The sequence below is a fragment of the Adiantum capillus-veneris genome, chromosome 16, assembly GCF_014529385.1.
Source record: "Adiantum capillus-veneris isolate H3 chromosome 16, ASM1452938v2, whole genome shotgun sequence".
NCBI lineage: Eukaryota > Viridiplantae > Streptophyta > Polypodiopsida > Polypodiales > Pteridaceae > Adiantum > Adiantum capillus-veneris.
The window spans coordinates 31,055,735-31,074,421 of NC_140946.1; positions in this window are offsets into that span (position 1 = coordinate 31,055,735).

Below are 18,687 nucleotides of genomic sequence, written 5' to 3' on the forward strand. Positions count from 1 at the left end.
TGAGCATGTTTTATTAGAGATTTCAAGATGAGAAATTCAAATGCCCAACTAGATGGAAGGTTCGACCAAGAGGTATACATGAAGTCAATTCTTGATGAAGAAGTTGATTGTCATAAAATCTAATATGTAGCTAACCCAAATGATTTTCTCATATTAAACTGATCACTTAATGTGGGAGGATAAACTGGGAACAAGAGTTAGAATTGAGACATGTGCTTCTAGACCTATCTCAGTAGTGGACCAAAAAGAGAGATGGTTGCATCTCAATACGGGTCCAAAAGGAGATGGTCTACCAAAGAGCAATGTGCAATAAGTGCTTCTAGACTTATCTCAGCAGAGGACCAAGAGGAGAGATGGTTACATCTCAATACGGGTCCAAAAGGATGTAGTCTATCAAAGAGCAACGTGCATCTGATGGAGCTTAAAAGACCTTAGGGTTAGCTTCACTAAAAACCTCCAATGATTAATGTTAAAAGTCCTTTAATCTTAGGCAAGCTAGGGTTGAGCTTGAGGTGGGAACCCGACCTAAGCTTGAGGTGCTTGTCGTGCTTGATGACTAGGGTTCGTACTTGATGACTAAGGTGCTTGAGGTGCTTGTCGTGCTTTGATGACTAAGGTGCTTGAGGTGCTTGCATGCTTGATGACTAAGGTACTTGAGGTGCCTGTCATACTTAATGAGGAATGTGCTTGAGAAGCTTCCCATGCATGGGGGGTAAGGTGCTTGAGTCAAAAAGAGACCCTACAAACTTAATGAGGAAGGTGCTTGAGAAGCTTCCCATTCATGGGGGGTAAGGTGCTTGAGTCAAAAAGAGACCCTACAAACTTAATGAGGAAGGTGCTTGAGAAGCTTCCTATGCATGAAAGTCCCAAAGTTAGGGGAATCTTTGACTTAACCTTCCACTCACCCAAAGGGCACCTCTTTTCTCAAAGGACACATGGAACACATGTCAGACTCTCCCTATGCTTAACCACATGGTGTGCTTGAATGCTATTGGTTGGGCTAACGAGGGGTCCAATGAGCTTCTAGTTCCATCCAACAAATATCTAGATATTTTCAAGCTCTCTCTCTCTAAGGGGTAAGGAGGACACTTGTCCAAAGACTACCCATGTACTTGAATGCATGCTACATGTGATTGGCTAGGGGAAGAGGGGTCCAAAGAGCTTGAAACATGTGTAAAAGCTACAACTCACCCCAAGCAAGCAAGGGGGGTGCTGGGGGGATATACACCACACGCACACTCATTTTGTGGATTCATTCTCACTTGGTGAAAGTTGAGGAACTCCACCTCCTTCTCCAAGCTTGTGAGAAGTGAGAGCCTACACCAACACTCTTTGCTATGGAATGCAAATCCAACCAAGAGCCATGCTTCAATGCTTAAGTTTTCCATCTTTTCCATCATACTATGCTATTATGTATGCTAGCAAGAAGAGTGATGATAAGTGAGGAATTTTTTCTTTCTCATATGGAATGTTTCTTCTTCCTCTTCCCTATTCTCATTCCCGCTAGCTCTCTTCACCTTCGAAGGTGTTTGAGGCCTTGGGACTGAGGCTTGGGATAGTTAATTCTTTCTACAAAGTTTATGTTATGTTTGTGATGCATGAAGCTTTCCATCTTCAGTGCATCACCTAGGTCACAAGGAACAAAAATATTGTATTGTACCAAGTCTCTCTTGATGGAAGAAACTATGATACAATGCCTATTGGACGGGGGACCGCGTATGAATCCGGTCCTCAACTATTGTCATGTTCTCTAAACTCTCTCTCTTGCAAAAGTATTGTTCATGCCAAGTTAACTAAGTACCATGTTTATGTTTCTACCATCAATTAAGTTCACCCACTATGCTCACAAAGTAATCTGCTTCATCTAATCTCCTAATTCTGCTACTTTCAAAGTTCATAGGCCATTTCCATTACATTGGTATCACAGCATTTGGTTTCTCTTTCTTGCTTAAGAAGAGAGGTCCTCAAGTAGCCTATTAATGGTTGATTTGGTTAATTATATTAGGGTAAGTGGGACTGGGATCTATTGTCGGTTTTGTTGAGCCCACTATATGGGATATGGTGCACACCTCGGGAGCTTTGGTCTTAATAATGGAGTCTTTTTAGACTTTCCTACGGCTTTACCATTATTGAGCCATAAGAAGTCCGAAAGGAGCTATCCCTCGGCAACTTCACTATGTCAGACTCAATCCACTACTCTCTATAATTAACCAATTTGAGCCGTGGGTGTAGATACTTAAGTGCCTATTTTCAAAGGCTAAGAGTAGTAGCAACTAAGGTTTTGAGTTGCCAAAGCGTACACTAAGTAAAGACATAAGTTTAATTAACATGGCTGACAATAACCAAGAGAGTAGAATGAACATTGATAACTTTGATTTTGCACATGAAGGTGCTAATAATGATGCCCCCGTGTTTGTTAATTATCTTGTCACTAGTTTGCAACAAGCTATGGGCAACCCTGCTTTGCAAGCCAAAGTTACTCAACAACTTCATGCTTTATGGGATTTCCTTTCCTCTCCAAGAGGAGAGAGAGCTTAGGAGGCCTCTTGATGAGACCCCCAAAAGACGACTCTCTCCCATACGAGAGGAGGAATACAAAGATCAAGAAAGTAATGAATCCCTAAATTCCTCTGAAGATGTGACTCCACAAAGACGGCGGTCTAAACGATTGCCAACTCCTCCCAAGAGAAAACGGTTAGCCCACAGTCCTTCTCCTCGTCGCTCCAAAAGGGAAGAGAGGAAACAAAGGAAGAAAAGGGCAAGAAAGAGGTCACCCTCTTCTCCTTCTTCTTCACCTTCCTCCTCTACCGATGAAAGCTATGGCTATTCTCCTGGAGAATAGAAGAGGGAGGACATTGCAAAGCTTACTCTGCATGGCAAAGGTCCCAAAAGCTCAAGAAGTTCACAGAGAAAGGAAAGAGTATCTCTTTTCTCACCTGTGATGGCACCTTTGGTGCTACCGACAAAGTATTGGCCTTCATCCAACAATTTGATGCGGCCTTTGGAGACGAGGGCTTCACGGAGTCCTCCAAGCTACGCCATGTAGCTATGCACTTCCAAAAATCGGCTCGTCAATAGTGGGCTAGCCTTAGTGGCAACGGAAGCCCCAAAGACATGGAAAACTCTACGAGTTCCCATCATGAAGCAATTCCTTGCAAGTGATGCAAAGGACAGAGTGCTTAACGAATGGCGAAGTTTGAAGCTTCTCTCTCATGAGTCTATCCACAAATATGTGGACAAGTTTTGGGATTTATATCTCAAGGCTATCATCTTTCAAAAGATAGACTTTGCCGAGCAAAAGCAACAATTTTGTGCAAGATTACCCAAAGAGATGGCCGAGTATGCATTAGGAAGGGAATGGGGTCTAGGAGGGCCTCTTTATTTGGTAGTTTAAGGAAATGCTTAAAGCTTAAGTCAAGTTGACCAAGCCTAAAAGAGAGGGCAAAAAGGCCTATGCTGAGATTTTTAAAAATACCATTTGTATATTTTGTACTTTGAAAATAGGCTATTTTAACACAAAAGAGAGGTGGGTAACTAAATTTTAAAATGTCTTTCCCCATCTCTCTCCTCTCTCTCTAACATATAAAACACTCTCTCTCACTTAGTTCTCATTAAAAGAAGCACTTTTCAGCCCCCCTGCCCAAAAAGCAGATTTTGCATATTCTCTCTCTGCATTCTCTCTCTAAAACATGAGCCAACTCTTTCTCTTTCCCCCTCTTTTCTCTCTTGTCACTTCCACCTCCCTATCATCAAGAGGACATTCTATGCTGCCTACGTCTGACAGAAAGTGAAGATCCTCCAAGGCTGCATATCTACTCTCTCTCTCTCTCACTCTCTTCCTTTATGTCTTTCTCTCTCTCTCTCTCTCTCTCTCTCTCTCTCTCTCTCTCTCTCTCAGGCTCTCTCTCCTCCCATTCCAGATTCAGGTGAGAGCAATGGAGAACTCCATTACCTCTGTGTGCAGCTGCATTTCTCTCTCTAAATCCTTCATGATCAATATTTTGAATTCAAAAGAGATTGAGCTACACTCCCTCTCTTTCTTCCCTCCACAACATAATCCTTCTCTACTATCTCTGAGTACCTTCCACTTTTTCCCTCCATAGCCAGATTTTCCTGTTTGCAGTAGTCACCATTACACATTCTGTCACTATTTTTCTTGATTAGCTAACAAACATGTCATTCAATCTCCCTCCACTGCAAGACATTACTAACAGGCCAAAACGATATCGATTAAATGTTGATTTGGAGCAGGAGTATGCTATTGTGCGACTTGGCACATCGAATCCCAATGCTGCAGATCAACTACGAAGCATTGGGTGCAATCAACTTATGGGTTGATGGCCACATTTATCCAGGTGATCCAACAACTAATGCACCACTACCCTTTCGTAATGATACTGAGCTTCTGCGGTTTATTGGAGATGGAAGAGGTGGACTGTTTGGCTACTGCTGGAGTTTGTATTCAGATTTTGTCAATGAAAGGGAAGCAAGTAAACATCTCTTGGCTGCCTATTCATCACTACAAGAGAAGTCTACGAAAGATCTACACCAAGTTAGAGAGGAAGCCAACAAGAAGATGAAGCAACTGAACGATGAGATGGCGAATCTCAATGAAAAAGTACAGCAACAAAAAAAGGAGCAAGAGCGTCGACTAGACAATTATGTTCAACTACAACACACTTCACGCAATATGCGTCGGCCAATCTATCATCTCACACACATTCCCCTCGGCTACCACATTCGTAAGCGCAAGAGACAAGTGATGTCCTTGCTATCCTCAGGTGGTGGAGCTCGAAAGAAACGTGTCCGTCAACTCGGTAAGAATACTGATGCAAGATTTTTATTTCCTATATGTTCTACAGGTTTGTGTAATGGTAATTCAATATGCAGAGACTTGGCTCGAATGATGATGGGAATTGATACCGATGCTCAAACAATCGGATGTGCTTTGCTGCAGTATATCATCAAGCCAAAGGCTTTGGTTGAGCTACTAGATGATCCATCCAGCACTGGCATTGCTAATGTTTTGCGGCAGAAGTATTTCAGTGAGCTAAAGAACATTGTGTCCCCTCAAGAGATGATGGAGGTGTGTGACAGCATAGGAATAAGTTTCAAGGCCTATGAAGCTTTGTATAAAAGTGTCACACTCGATGATCGGACAAAAGGTTTGTTTCGGTTTCTGACAAGACCTTACAGTGTCAGTGTTGCAAAAAAGTGCGCCATTAATGATGTTGCAAGCTTGTTGGGCGGATTTCATTATGCGAAGGATGGCATGCTATTAGATGACGACAAATTATTCCACTACAATGAGTTCAACAATGTGTATGTTGACTTGCTGAAGCTCCAAGAGTGAATGATAAGATTTTATGGGTTGACACAAGAAGAGTGGGATGGGAAGGTGATATTTGTTATGAAGCTTGATGAGTGCCAAGTTGTTAAAGGTCAACGTCTTGAAAGGGTAAGTGTTACGTGGACGAGCAGGGCCTTGATGGGTGTCGATGTGGAGCTAAATGCCAATGAGAAGGGAAACACTTGTTTAGGTGTTCAGTCAGAGAAAAATATTTGATGGCTGGCAACTTTTCATCTCCCACATGAGACACATGAGACTCTCAAATGGTATTTCAATCACACAGCAATCGTTGATGTCATTCGACGCAACAGCAAGAAGGACAGAGATTGCATGTTTCAGGTCTTGGAATGTTCCAAGTTGAGTGGCATTTGGCAGGAGACTTGAAAACACTCAAGTGTATGTTAGGGTGCAAGCAAGGTGCAATGACCCTCTTTCCGTGCATTTATTGCTGCCACAGTAAAGTCTCAATGGGAACTAATGGCAAGGGTGCAAAGGCCAGCAAGTTGAAAGGTGGTAAGGGTAAGGGAGGCAAAGTTACAGTCAACTCTGCAAAAGGTGTACCCACTACACAAGCAGTGGGTAAAGCACTACAACAATGGTTTCAAGGTATCCTCAGTTGTGACCAGCAAGTACCTCCTAATCAAAACATGGATGATCCAAATTGGGATTCTATTCTTTCAATACCACTGATAAATGTGCATGTGTGCACCCTTCATGCCCATCTACGAATTCTTGACAAGTTGCGTATGCTCCATATTAATTACGCTTGGAATATGGAGCCTGCAGAAAGAAGAGAAGAGTGTATACGAGAACTAGAATATATTCTATCGAGTGTTGGTCTACATGGGGGTGCGGTTGAGCTATCAAAAGACAAGAAGGCGTCTGGAAGTACACAAGATCGCCCTAATAAATTTTGTATGGGTGGTAGTAAAGCTAGACATTTGATTTCAAACTATTCAAACTCCCAAAGTCCCAATACGTTTCAGTTGTGAAAAAAGGTGTGTGACATTACCACCTACAAAGGTAATGAAGCAGCCCTAGGAATTAAGCGTGCTCGTGTGTGGCAATCTACTGATGATATTTTTCATCTTCTCAAAAAGGCAAAGCTAACCGATGATGAGATATCCACCCTAAAGATTGTAATCAATAGTTTTATAGCACAAATGGTGTATGCTTGGGGGGGGACACACATAACACATTACATGGTGTGTTGCACATTTGATATTTTCAATCAAAATACATCTGTATGCGAAACTAAAGTTTTTTTTTCCTCAGCACATTCTTTTTGCACATAGTGCTTTTTTCCTCGACACTTATGGTTCATTAGGCATTTGGAGTAGCCAAGGGATGGAGCGCTCACACTATCAAGAAAAAGCAGTGTATTTTAAAAATACACGACATGGAGGTGGAAGAAAAAAGAGCAATGCCCTTCACGAGATGTTCAATTGGTTCTACAGAGTTTTAGCAAGGAGAGAGAGAGAAAAGACAAGAGAACAAAGAAGTTTAAATTGTAAAATAGAAAAAGTGGTCAGCTTGAGGCTATCACAATCCTACCATGCTTCGAGTGCAAAAGATCGATTCCGACGCTGGTTGGAGACAAGGTAGCACGATGGCAGGCGTTGGGTGGAAATTTAGTTTTCTTTTGACACTAACCATTTCTATTGTAAACATGCATTGTCATGCAAAGTGATTTGTAAAGGCGACAATTATTTGTCCCATGGCTCAAGTTTTATCTATTTTGGAGTCTTTTTCCATTTTTAGTGATTTGTTGAGTTTTTGCAATGTTTTAAAAGTTTAAGTACTATATAAGTCAAAACTCACACCTCAAAGTTCATTTCTTGTTTGCACATTTTAGAAGATCCTCTCAAGCCCAAACGTACACGCACTCATATCTTGCACAACATGGACGACACACCAAAGCACACCACCACGCACAACGATGACACCACTGCCACTGACAACACTAAAAATCCGCAACCAGCACCTTGTACAGAATCCACCACTTCAAATCCACAGCCTCAACCACAAGAACCAACTCCTATTACCCAACCACTCTCCCAACCTTCAACTACAGAGGATCAAAACACCATGCGACAGATTTTTGGTGATCTCCAGCCACTACAGCATGCGAATCGCACACCTCTACCGGACTTCGAAGCATTTGCAGACGTTAACAGACCAACACAAGAAACAAGACCTGGAGCTCATGCAACGGCAGCAACTAAAGATCAAGCAACCGCAGCAACTGGAGATCAAGCAACGGCAACACCTGAAGCTCAAGCAGCCGCAACTACGCTGCGAAAATTTCCTCCGTGAATCAAACAAAGGGTGATCAAGGAAATACCCGGTGATCATGTTTAAATAGCAAGAGATGCCAAGATGAGGAAGAGAATGAGAGAGTTAGAAAAGAAAGAGGCAGCAGATAGAAAAGCACAGAAATTGCATCAAGAACAAAGAAGGCAGAGAGAGCAGGAAGAATGGCAGAGAGCCGAGGGTGAGAGCCCACTTGGCTAATTTACAAGCATGAGCAAAGGCCGAGAAGAGAGCGGAAGAGGACAGGGCTCACGCTGCCCAACAAGCAAAGGCTAGGAGCTCCAGACCATTAAAAATTCCTCAAAGAGCAAAACAATGTGCGAAAAAGAAAAAGGACAAGCTCACACCTGAAGAGCAGCAAGCCCAAGAAGAGAGGAGGAAGAAGTATGAAAATGACCCTCCTCAATGGGCCAAACAAGCGGCTCCTCCACCACTGCCAACAGCGTAGAAGAAAGGCAATGGAAGCCTGGAACAGTTGCTCTATGTGAGATCCGCAAATATCAAAAGAGCACGGAGCCAATAATACCAAAGGCAGCTTTTTCTTGGGTGGTAAGAGAAAAAATGGACGAATATTCAGATTCAGTTACACGTATCTAGCGTGCGGCTCTTTTGGCTTTACAGGATGCCGCCGAGGACATTTTGGTGCAGTTGTTCGAAGATGGTGTATCTTGTTTGGTGCATGCAAAGCGAGTTACATTAAAAAATACAGATTGAGCTCTAGCACTCAATCTGAGGAATGAAGGGTGCCTCCATAAGAATTAGTTTTCCCATGTAACCTCTGTTTATCAGATTTGTAATCTTTTGATATAATATAAACGACAATATTTCTCTCATTCGGTGTAACTCTAATACTAAATTGTGTACTTTCTATTGTTGAAGTATTTAAATTAATCAAGTAGTTAGATTTCACCTCCTCGACCATCCAAGCACCCGTCTGACGTGGGACACCTACGGTGAATATTTTGTGAAACGGAGCCGTTTTGGGTGTGTACGGAGGCCGTGGGACGACCAAAAGCCATGGCGATGACCAACGACGCGGAACGAACCGCAAAAATTCACTGGTAGGTGTCCCATGTCAGACAGGTGCTTGGATGGTCAAGGAGGTGTGAACGCATTGAAGAAAAAGATATATTGGCCAATATGTGTAATAGAAAAAAGTACATGAAGTGACAAACAAAATACAGAAAACAAAATTATTGTATATTGCTCTGGATATTACATCATGGCTGGTTGGTTTTCTTGTAAATTACATCTTTTGGTATAGGGCGAATGGCCGACTAGACACCAAAAGTTTTGACAATCTCCTCTGGGTTTCTCACCCCTTGACCTAGGCTTAAGGCACAGTGGGAGAGGACTGACCCGGGTGCTTTCCTGTAAAAGCATACAATGTGGCCTCTCGATCCACCAAGATACACTTGTGAGCATTAAGGGTAAGGGAATCTTCAGCAAGGATGGCACTTAATGCCTTGCACTTGAGCAGCTCCACAGAACCATGCTTGGAGAACTCTGTGTGTGCAACTCGAAGAACAGATGGCCCCAAATGGCCAAGGTAGTGCCACAGGGAGCTATCTCTACCCATAGGATTGTTAGGTGAACCTCCAGTACGCATTGCAAACTTATCAACATGGTATGCGGTCTGCAAAACATTTTAAACAACTTCAACACTTGCTATAGGAAACAATTTACTATCGATAAAGTTAAAAAGTGGATACCTCAGTTTCCTCATCCATCTCTTCAAGAGTTTTCCTTGTAAGGTCGATGCTAGAGTGATCTACTCCACCCATAATGATCAGCGGTCTGTGAGGAAGAAAAGCGCTTTCTGGGATGCTTTCATAAAATGAGGCACATGATTTGATTTCCATAAGTGTATTTCCTACGGTTTGTACCAATTCTGTTCGTTTTCACTAGGGAGGAATGAGAGGCTTGGTGGGAGACTTTGGTCTTCAAAGTCAATTTGAAAGTTGACCTTCCCTTGCCTTCCACTGGGATCTTTCATGCCCACATAGATAGCGAGCACTGAGAGCGACTCATCTTCTCCAAGTCCTAGTGTCTTTGCAATGTCATCAAGGAACAAGAAGTGACGACCATCCACCACAAAGTGAGAATTTGGAGGTCAGGAGCTTCTTCCAGCACCTCATCTCCCTCTATCATCCCATCTTCCTCCTTAGTGGAGCTGGGATCTTGCAAGAACACAAGTGCTTCAGCCTGCTCATCAACCTCTTCAACAAATTCATTGGATTCCTCCACAATGGTTACAGGAGGTCTCTGGTCGGCCTTTTCCTTTGATTTTCCCTTCGCCATGTCCTCAAGCACAAGCAATACCAGGACCATGTCCCAAGAGATTAATTGGGTGCCTATGAGGTCATCCTCATCCTATGTCCTGTAGTCCCGCTCAGTAAGCGCTTTGATAAACCTCAACAAGCAATAGCGAAAGTTTTTGTCAGCCGCATAGAGGTGTTTGAGAAAATCCACTAGCAACCGCGCCATGTTGAATCCCTCGAAGACTCTTGCATATTCTTCCATGTGCTCCATCATGTAGTCAAGAAAGCTCTGGAATCCCTCTACATGAAGGTTAGAAGTGGCATGCATGTCAATCGTCCCCTCAAACACATTGACTAGTTCATGTGCGCGATCTACAAGTCCTATCTTCTGTAATTGTGTGAGAAGTGCATCAGAAGATGTTGCCATGGGTCTGTTTGCGAAGAAGATGGGAAGAGAGCTGAAAGCTTGTGTTTTTTGAATGTGAGAAATGAAGTTTAAAACCAAAAAAGTGACTTTTATACTCAATGTCACTTTTTTAAAGCACTTAAAATTAACATCAAATTAACTTAAAACTATAATTATAAACAAAATCACGCGACAAGCATTGAAAGACACCAACATTGAAAGTCTTCACGCTCGAAACTAAAAAACTTGCATATTTCAAACTTAATCTTGAACAAATTAAAAAATGAGATAGAGATTCAAAACGCCATATGTATTAATGGGAGTGAAATCGTTTTAGTTACAAGCTTTTACATTAATACATCACGGAAAACCAATGTTTTCACAAAAAAAAGCTCTTCTCTTTTTGGGAATGAACAACCTTTTCATTGATTACAAAAACGTATTGATTGGGCAAGGTATATCTAAGATTAAGATACTCACGAAGGTGACAAAGATTCTAGTCGTTATTCACCAAGATGTCATGCACTGCATTATTGTGGAGGCTAGTTGCAGATCAATTGATTCTCTAGGAGCAACATCAGAGTCTAGTGCCTCCCATTCTCCCTTCGTCAGCTTCCATCTTCTGTAGGGAAAGACAATTGACAAGCTCTGCTTCGCAATAGGGCACCTGCACACCATATTCTCAGCAACTACAAAGCACTTGATTGTATCTCCCTGGAGGTTGACCACCTTAGTCTGCCATCCAACTGCAAGGAAACTGTTGATCGCACTTTCCCCTTTGCAAGTCCACATTGTTGGTGTCCTATGAACACTCTGCAGTCGAAAGATAAACACAAACACATAAAGGGACATAAACCAAGTTAGGGAAGCTTTATGGGAACCATAGATGCACTTCATTGCTGAATACACATCCACCTCGATTCTCCTTTTGGTTGTTGTGATCAAGGCATTATCAGGCTTATGCCATTCCATACTCTGCAAGGTTGGTGGATGAACTGGAGAAAGATTACCATACCTAGTTTGCCTAGGTGTTACATAAGTATGGTTATTAAAAAAAAATATCCCGTGAGACAAGCTCCACGGATGGACAACCAACATAGAGCAGCTTGCCAAGGTCAACGTGGATGGCCTCAAAAGTTCCTGTGAAAGACTCTATTGGCTCCCACTCTACAAAATCAGATGGGAAAGGCTGCATTGTCACCCACATCAATCGTTTGAACTCCATCGTCACCCAACATCCACTGTCGTCTTGTACATTGCTGCATGAAATGGAGTCAATGACACTCCTAGGTCATCGAGTATCCGATGATGCCATGGAGAATAGTGGCACAACCTGCAGACAAACACTTATGATAAGAGATTGCACATCCATGTTCTCAGTTTTATAGAGCAAGATTCTTGATGGTACATCAGACTAAGGATGCCACTTACTGCTATACTGCTCCACCTGTTTGTTGGCTTAATTGGAAAGATAATGTTGCAAAGCTTGAGAGGAAAGTAGATCCTCTCTAGAGAGCACAATGGAGAAGGAGCAGGAAACCTGTTGAGGAAAGTAGATCCTCTCTAGAGAGCACAATGGAGAAGGAGAAGGAAACCTATTGAGGAAAGAAAGAGGGATGATCTAGCAGAAGAATATGCAGCAGATCTTCAGCTTTAGGTAGAGTGTTTAGTGAGGCTCATGCAGAAATGGAGAACTTCAGCTTGAGGAGAATGTAGTAAGCTTGAGGAGGGAAAGAAGGTTCAAACTTCTGCTGCAGAGCTTTTGGGAGGGAAAACTGAAAGTGAAGTGAAGAAAGTGAGAGATGGTACAGTAGAGAGAGAGGGAGGGAATGATTAGCACGTTTTTGGAGGGACCCCTTTTTAGGAGAGAGGGAGGGAGAAACTGACAGCCACTAGAGAGAGAAAGTATTGGTTTTTACTCAACTATTTAGAGAAAAGTTCATTATAAGATATTTTCTCTTTGTATTTTGTAAAAGAGCACAAGTTTGACCACTTACTTTTAGGACCTGCCATACCCACCATTTCAGTCCACATGGCATCCACCCATTTGCCTCTTCCATAATCTCCTTTTTAATCCCATGGCAAATAAAGAGGCCCCCTTATACCCCATTCCCTTCCTAATGGTCAACTCTCAACGGCCTGGTTCTATCACCGAAGTAATCCACCACACCATGATTGCTTTGCGCATCAATTTACAACTAGGGGATAGACGGAATGTCAAGCCCATGGAAAATAAAGACAAAAGTGATGCCAAGAGGAAAACCAATGCCTAAAATTCTTACCAAGTCTATTCCAACAACAATAACAATCGGTCCAAGGAGAAGGGAGTTTACAAAGGTCGATATAAACTCTCTCCTAAAGAGCTAGAAGCTTTTTGTAAGGACCACAAATGTTTTAAGTGTGGGAATCAAGGCCATGGTTATCGTCCTTGCCCCAAAAGAATTGCCCGCAATGAGACTCCTAGAGCCTCTATGTTGAAGCTCCAAAAGAGGATGCTCATTGCCAAGGATTTCTCCTTTCCTATGCTTAGAGAAAGATGCAAGAGCATGATGCTTTATTTTGTTTGACCATGGTTCAACTCACAACTTCATATCCACGGAGTTGACCACCAAGCTAGGCATACAAGCCCACGAGATGGGAGATGCTGATGGATCTATCAAGGGACAAGACATCTCAGTTACTCCCTTAATTGTAAAATTGAGGCTTCATGTCCAAAGCTATGTGGACCTAAAGGGTTTCTTCATCTCCCTTCTCAAACATGCTAATATTATCATTGGGGCACCATGTTTAACCGCATGGCTTCCAACATGAAGTTCCCTAAAAGGAGAATCTACTTCATCTACAGAGAAGAGAGCATGCACATAGATGCTAATGAGTCGGGAAACACCATATCCTTGCAATAAAGGGAATCAAGAGGAATTAGATTTGTCTAATTTCCTAAATGGATCCCAAGATCTTTTCATTGATGACATCCCTAATGAGCTACCTCTAAAATGAGGGATGATGACCATGCAATTGAGCTCCTACCAAGAAGCTCACCGCCTAACAAGCCTCCTTATCAAGTTTCATATGCTCAACAAGAGGAGATCATGAGACAAGTGCATGAATTGGTGGAAAAAGGGATTACACATTCAAACTCATGATGGACAAAAATCTTCAGCCCATTCAAATTCTCTTGAGGAGAACAAGCGACACCTCCAGGTAATCTTTCAAGTTTTGAGAGAGAATAAGCTTTCTATTAATCAAAAGAAATGTGAATTTTTCCTACAAGAGATTCAATATTTAGGTCACATTATCTCTAAAGATGGCACCCGTATGGATCCAACAAAGTTAGAGATAATAAAAGGATGGCTTAATCTAAGGAATCTATAGGAGGTACGAAGCTTCATAGGTATGTGTGCATACTATAGATGCTTCATAGAAAAAATTCTCGCTAATAGCAGGCTCATTACATGACTTAACAAAAAAAAGAACTTTAAGTATTCATGGACGGCAAAAGTGCAAGAAGCTTTTGAGTCTCCTCACACTACTAGATCTCTCAAAGCCGTTTGAGGTCCAATGTGATGCTTGTGGTGATTGCCTTGGAGCTATTTTGCTTCAAGAAGGGCATGCCATAGCATATGAGAGTCAAAGACTCAAATTCGATAAGTGAGTATTGGGCAAATACGAAAAAGAGCTACTAGCTATTTTATATGTCCTAAACACGTGGAAACACTATCTCTTGGGGACTCCATTCATCCTACAAATGGATCACAAAGCCTCAAGAACTTCATGACGCAAACCAGGCTCTCCAACAAACAAATGAGGTGGGCAAATTTTCTTTTTCTATTTAAATTTCATATTGCTCAAATTGCTAACAATCACAATCAAGTGGTCGATGCACTTTCACAACGACCAAGGGTAAATGGTGTCTATAGCAACTCACAATGATCTACCTTTTATGATAGATGAGTATGCTACTGACTAAAACTTTAAGTACATAATTACAGCCTTTGCAATCGGGAAGAAAAAAAGAACCATTCAACTTAAAGGATGGCTATCTTCCAAACGGAAATAGGCTATGTGTTCCTCATCCATACAATAAGAAAGTCATGTAATCCCATACTTCTCCTTATGTGGGGCAAAGAGGGAATCCATAATCTACTCTTCAAGGAGTAGAAATGTATTTCTGCTGGTCTACCATGAAAAGTAAACATACAAGAGTATGTTTCAAAATGTGTGGTATACCAAAAGTTGAAATTTGACCGAGGGAAACAACTTGGATTGTTTCAGTCAACAGGCTTAACAAGAAAACACACTCCATGTTGTCAAAAAGAATATTAAGGCACATGAAATGGCAACCCTCTTCAGATCTCAAATTTTCAAGCATCATGGCTTTCCAACACCCATAGTGTCGGACAAAGATCCTAGAATGACTAGTAAGTTCTAGAAGGGTCTCTTTGAGAATCTAGGAAGTAGATTAAATTTCTCTGTCGGCCTATCATCCACAAACGGAGGACCAAAGTGAAATAACTAATCTAACGATTCTTGATATGCTAAAAGCCTATGTCATGGAAGTAGATCAATGTTCTCAATGATAAAAGTACCTAGCTCTTATAGAGTATGCGTACAATGATATTGTACATACTTCTATGGGGAAAGTACCTTTTGAGGTTAAAGAAGGAAGATCCAAAAGTCCCTTACTACTTAAAGTACATGGGAAGATCTTCGATGTTGATGCATATAGCCGAGACCTACAAGAATATTTTCCAAAGATTAAAGGGGTTATATCCATCTCACAGGAAGGCAAAAAGGACTACTGCTAATAAGCACAGAAGAGCCTTAGCCTTTAAGGAAAATGATTGGGTCTTGCTAAAGTTTCTCAAGCCTCATCTGAGGCATACTACATGCAAGAGTCCTACGGACCACCAAGAGTATGATGCTAAACTAGCAAAAAGATACTATGGTCCTTAAAATTCTTAAGCCAGTCAATGAGATGGCTTATCAATTGAAGTTACCCAACCATTGGCTCATGCACAATGTTTTCCATGAGAACCTACATAAGGCTTACAAAGGAGCGCCATCAAAAGAAGCAATAGTTGCAAACCCTCCAAAAATCGAAGATCAAGAAGAAGTACTTCAATCTAAGCCCATCCTATGACATGAAGACAAGTTATTAGGAAACGGTAAGATTATCTGACGATATTTTATTAAGTCAAAGAATTATCCTTTTGAAGATGCTAAATGGATGCAAGGAACCTAGCTTAAGGATAATATGAACCTTGTCAATGCTTACAATGCTGCACTAGAGTAAGCATATGAAAATGCATTTTAAATGAAATATGTTTTTGTCTTATAAGACTAGTTCTCTTTTTATTGTGCACAAATTTAAATAGTATGCATGCTTAGAATCATGTTTCTGGTGACGATGTCTCCCAAACACCAAGTAGAACTTGTCACTCTACTTTGGAAGAATGATATGGACTAAAGAGCAGACATGCTTGTGGCAGCTACATCTCCCAAGCACCAAATGGACTAGTCATCCATCTTGGAATGATGTCGTAGGGTAAAAAGGGATCCTCTACCCACTAAGAAACATGGACTAATGACTAGGCATTATCTTCTCTACCTCATAGTCGAGGACGACTATGATTTCAAGAGAGAGGTAATGTCATAAAATCTAATATCTAGCTTACCCAAATGATTTTCTCATATTAAAATGATCACTTAATGTGGGAGGATAAACGGGAAAAAGAGTTAGAATTGAGACGTCTGTTTCTAGACCTATCTCAGCAAGGTACCAAAAGGCCCAGAGATGGTTGCATCTCAATACGGGTCCAAAACGAGATGGTCTGCCAAAGAGCAATGTGTAGTAAGTGCTTCTAGACTTATCTGAGCAAGGGACCAAGATGAGAGATGGTTACATCTCAATACGGGTCCAAAAGGAGGTAGTCTATCAAAGAGCAATGTGCATCTAATGGAGCTTAAAAGACCTTAGGGTTAGCTTCATCAGAGACCTCCAATGGTTAGTGTTAAAAGTCCTTTGACCTTAGGCAACCTTAGGCAAAGCTAGGGCTGAGCTTGAGCTGGGAACCCGACTTAAGCTTGAGGTGCTTGTCGTGCTTGATGAGTAATGTGCGTGCTTGATGACTAAGGTGCTTGAGGTGCTGCTTGTCATGCTTGATGACTAAGTGTTGGGGTATAAAGCCCAATGTGGTCGCCCAGGTAAGTGGGCGGGCCGCCAGGTATGTACACATATTCTTTTGTAAAAACCTAATAAGAACTCACTATGCTCTACACATTACAGTAGAGCGAGTTCATCATATCGTCGTGCTCTTCTTCTCGCACTCTCTCTCGCGTCGCACTTCTGCTCGTACTCCTTCAACTGGTATCAGAGCTCAGATCGAGGCTCGGGGCACCCCTGCACGAGGCTAGAGTCACCATCTCAGATTGGAGTGAAATTCGACAGGCAAAGACACGGCCCCAAATCTTGTGGGAAAGCCCCTAAGGCTTGGTGTGCTCAGAATTTCATTCTGAGGTCATCTCGGTCACCGTTCGGCTTCGACAAAGGTCTGCGCAGGCCATTTTCGACTCCGTGGTCTCGGCGGGTGCAGATCCGACTCTGCAAATTTGGGGTTTTCGGCCTACGACTACAGGTGCTGAGGATATCGACACTCCCAGAGTGTTGATTTGTGGCTGTCTACACATCGAAGGACGGCTCACAGTTCTTGGAGGCGTGTCACATACGACACGGACGCATCTACACACAGACTGTAGGCGACATCCACTAGTTCATCAGGTAGCTTGTGTTTGCTGCTTGATGTTCCAGATTTCATCCTGACATTGCAGGTACTTCCACATGGGATGTATTGTTAGAGATGATGTATGTCTGTTGAGGGTTTGTTGGCTGTCAGTCACGCAGCAACCAACCGCCGCAGCTGTTACAGCATACAGTGAGAAATTTGTGGATGTATGACTTTGTGGAAAGTCTATGTACTGTCAGATTTATTGCAGCCTTTGTTGAGGGTCGAGTGAGGTTTTATTGAGCTGGGGGATTCTCGAATGTTGAGATCCTTTCGGTGATACAGGTCTTGGAGCGATCCCTAGAGCACCCTTAGATAGGCAGCTAGGATGTATTGACTGTGAGGTAGACAGTTGGGATTGCATCTTTGCTTTACTGCTGTTGAGGCATTGTTGTAGTCTGTGCTTACAGGACAGTGAGAGACAGTACAGGTGCACGACAGGTTTAGCCACAGCTTACAGTGTTAGAGAGACAGTGGTTTTTTGAGCTGTTTTTTGCTCTGTTTTTGAGTACAACAGAGCCATTTTACAAAGGAGACTCTGTCAAAATTTCTGCAGAATCTGAAGCTTTCTTGGTTCATTTGACAGGTTGATATTCGTTCAGAGGTCAGTTTACAAGGGAAACTCTCCCGAATTTTTCCCAGGAAAGTAAACAATTGTGAAGCGTAGCTATGGCTGGATCATAGGACACTGCTCTTTACAATATCAAGAAGCTGGATGGAACCAATTTCCCATTGTGGAAGAAGCAGATTTGGCACGTGTTGGTACAAAAGAATCAGATAAAACCTATAAAGCTCAAGGGGATAAAACCAGAAGATATGGACGAAGATGAATGGAGCGAAATGGACGAATTGGCACTTTCTACCATTATGCTGACTTTGGCAGAAAGCGTTTACTTCAATGTAGCAGACGAGATGTCGGCTTATCAAGCATGGTTAAAGCTGAGTGATCTTTATGAGAAGCAGAGTGCAGCTTCACAGGTATACTGGCTTAAGAAGCTTGTTGACTTGAAGATGAAAGAAGGGATACCTATGTCCAATCATCTGAATGAATTCAACACAATCTATAGTCATTTGTCAGCTCAAGGTGTCAAGTTTGATGAACCTGTTAGAGCTATGTTCGTGTTGATCACATTGCCGGAAAGTTGGGACACTTTTCGCACAGCTTTGAGTAATTCTGCACCTCCAGATGGTTTGAACATAGTAGGTGTAGAAGGAAGTCTGCTTACTGAAGAAACCAATAGAAAGACAATGGACAAAGGAAAAGGAACAGCCTTAGTTGTCAGGGGAAGGACCAAAGAAAAGTACAAAGGTGGAAAGAGGAATCAGTCTCGTAGCAAGTCCCGCAGTGCTAAAGGCAAGAGTGACATAGAATGCTACCATTGTGGCAAGAAGGGTCACATGAAAAGAGACTGCAGAGAATGGAAAGCAGAAAAAGGCAAAGGGAAAGCTGAAGACCATGGTGAGAAGAACAAGTCCTCAGTGAAGATTCAAGAAATAAATGTGACAAACACTGTTGCAGAGGATGACAGTCTAGTGTCAGGAGACATCTACTTCTTGAAGAATACAAGGGACTCA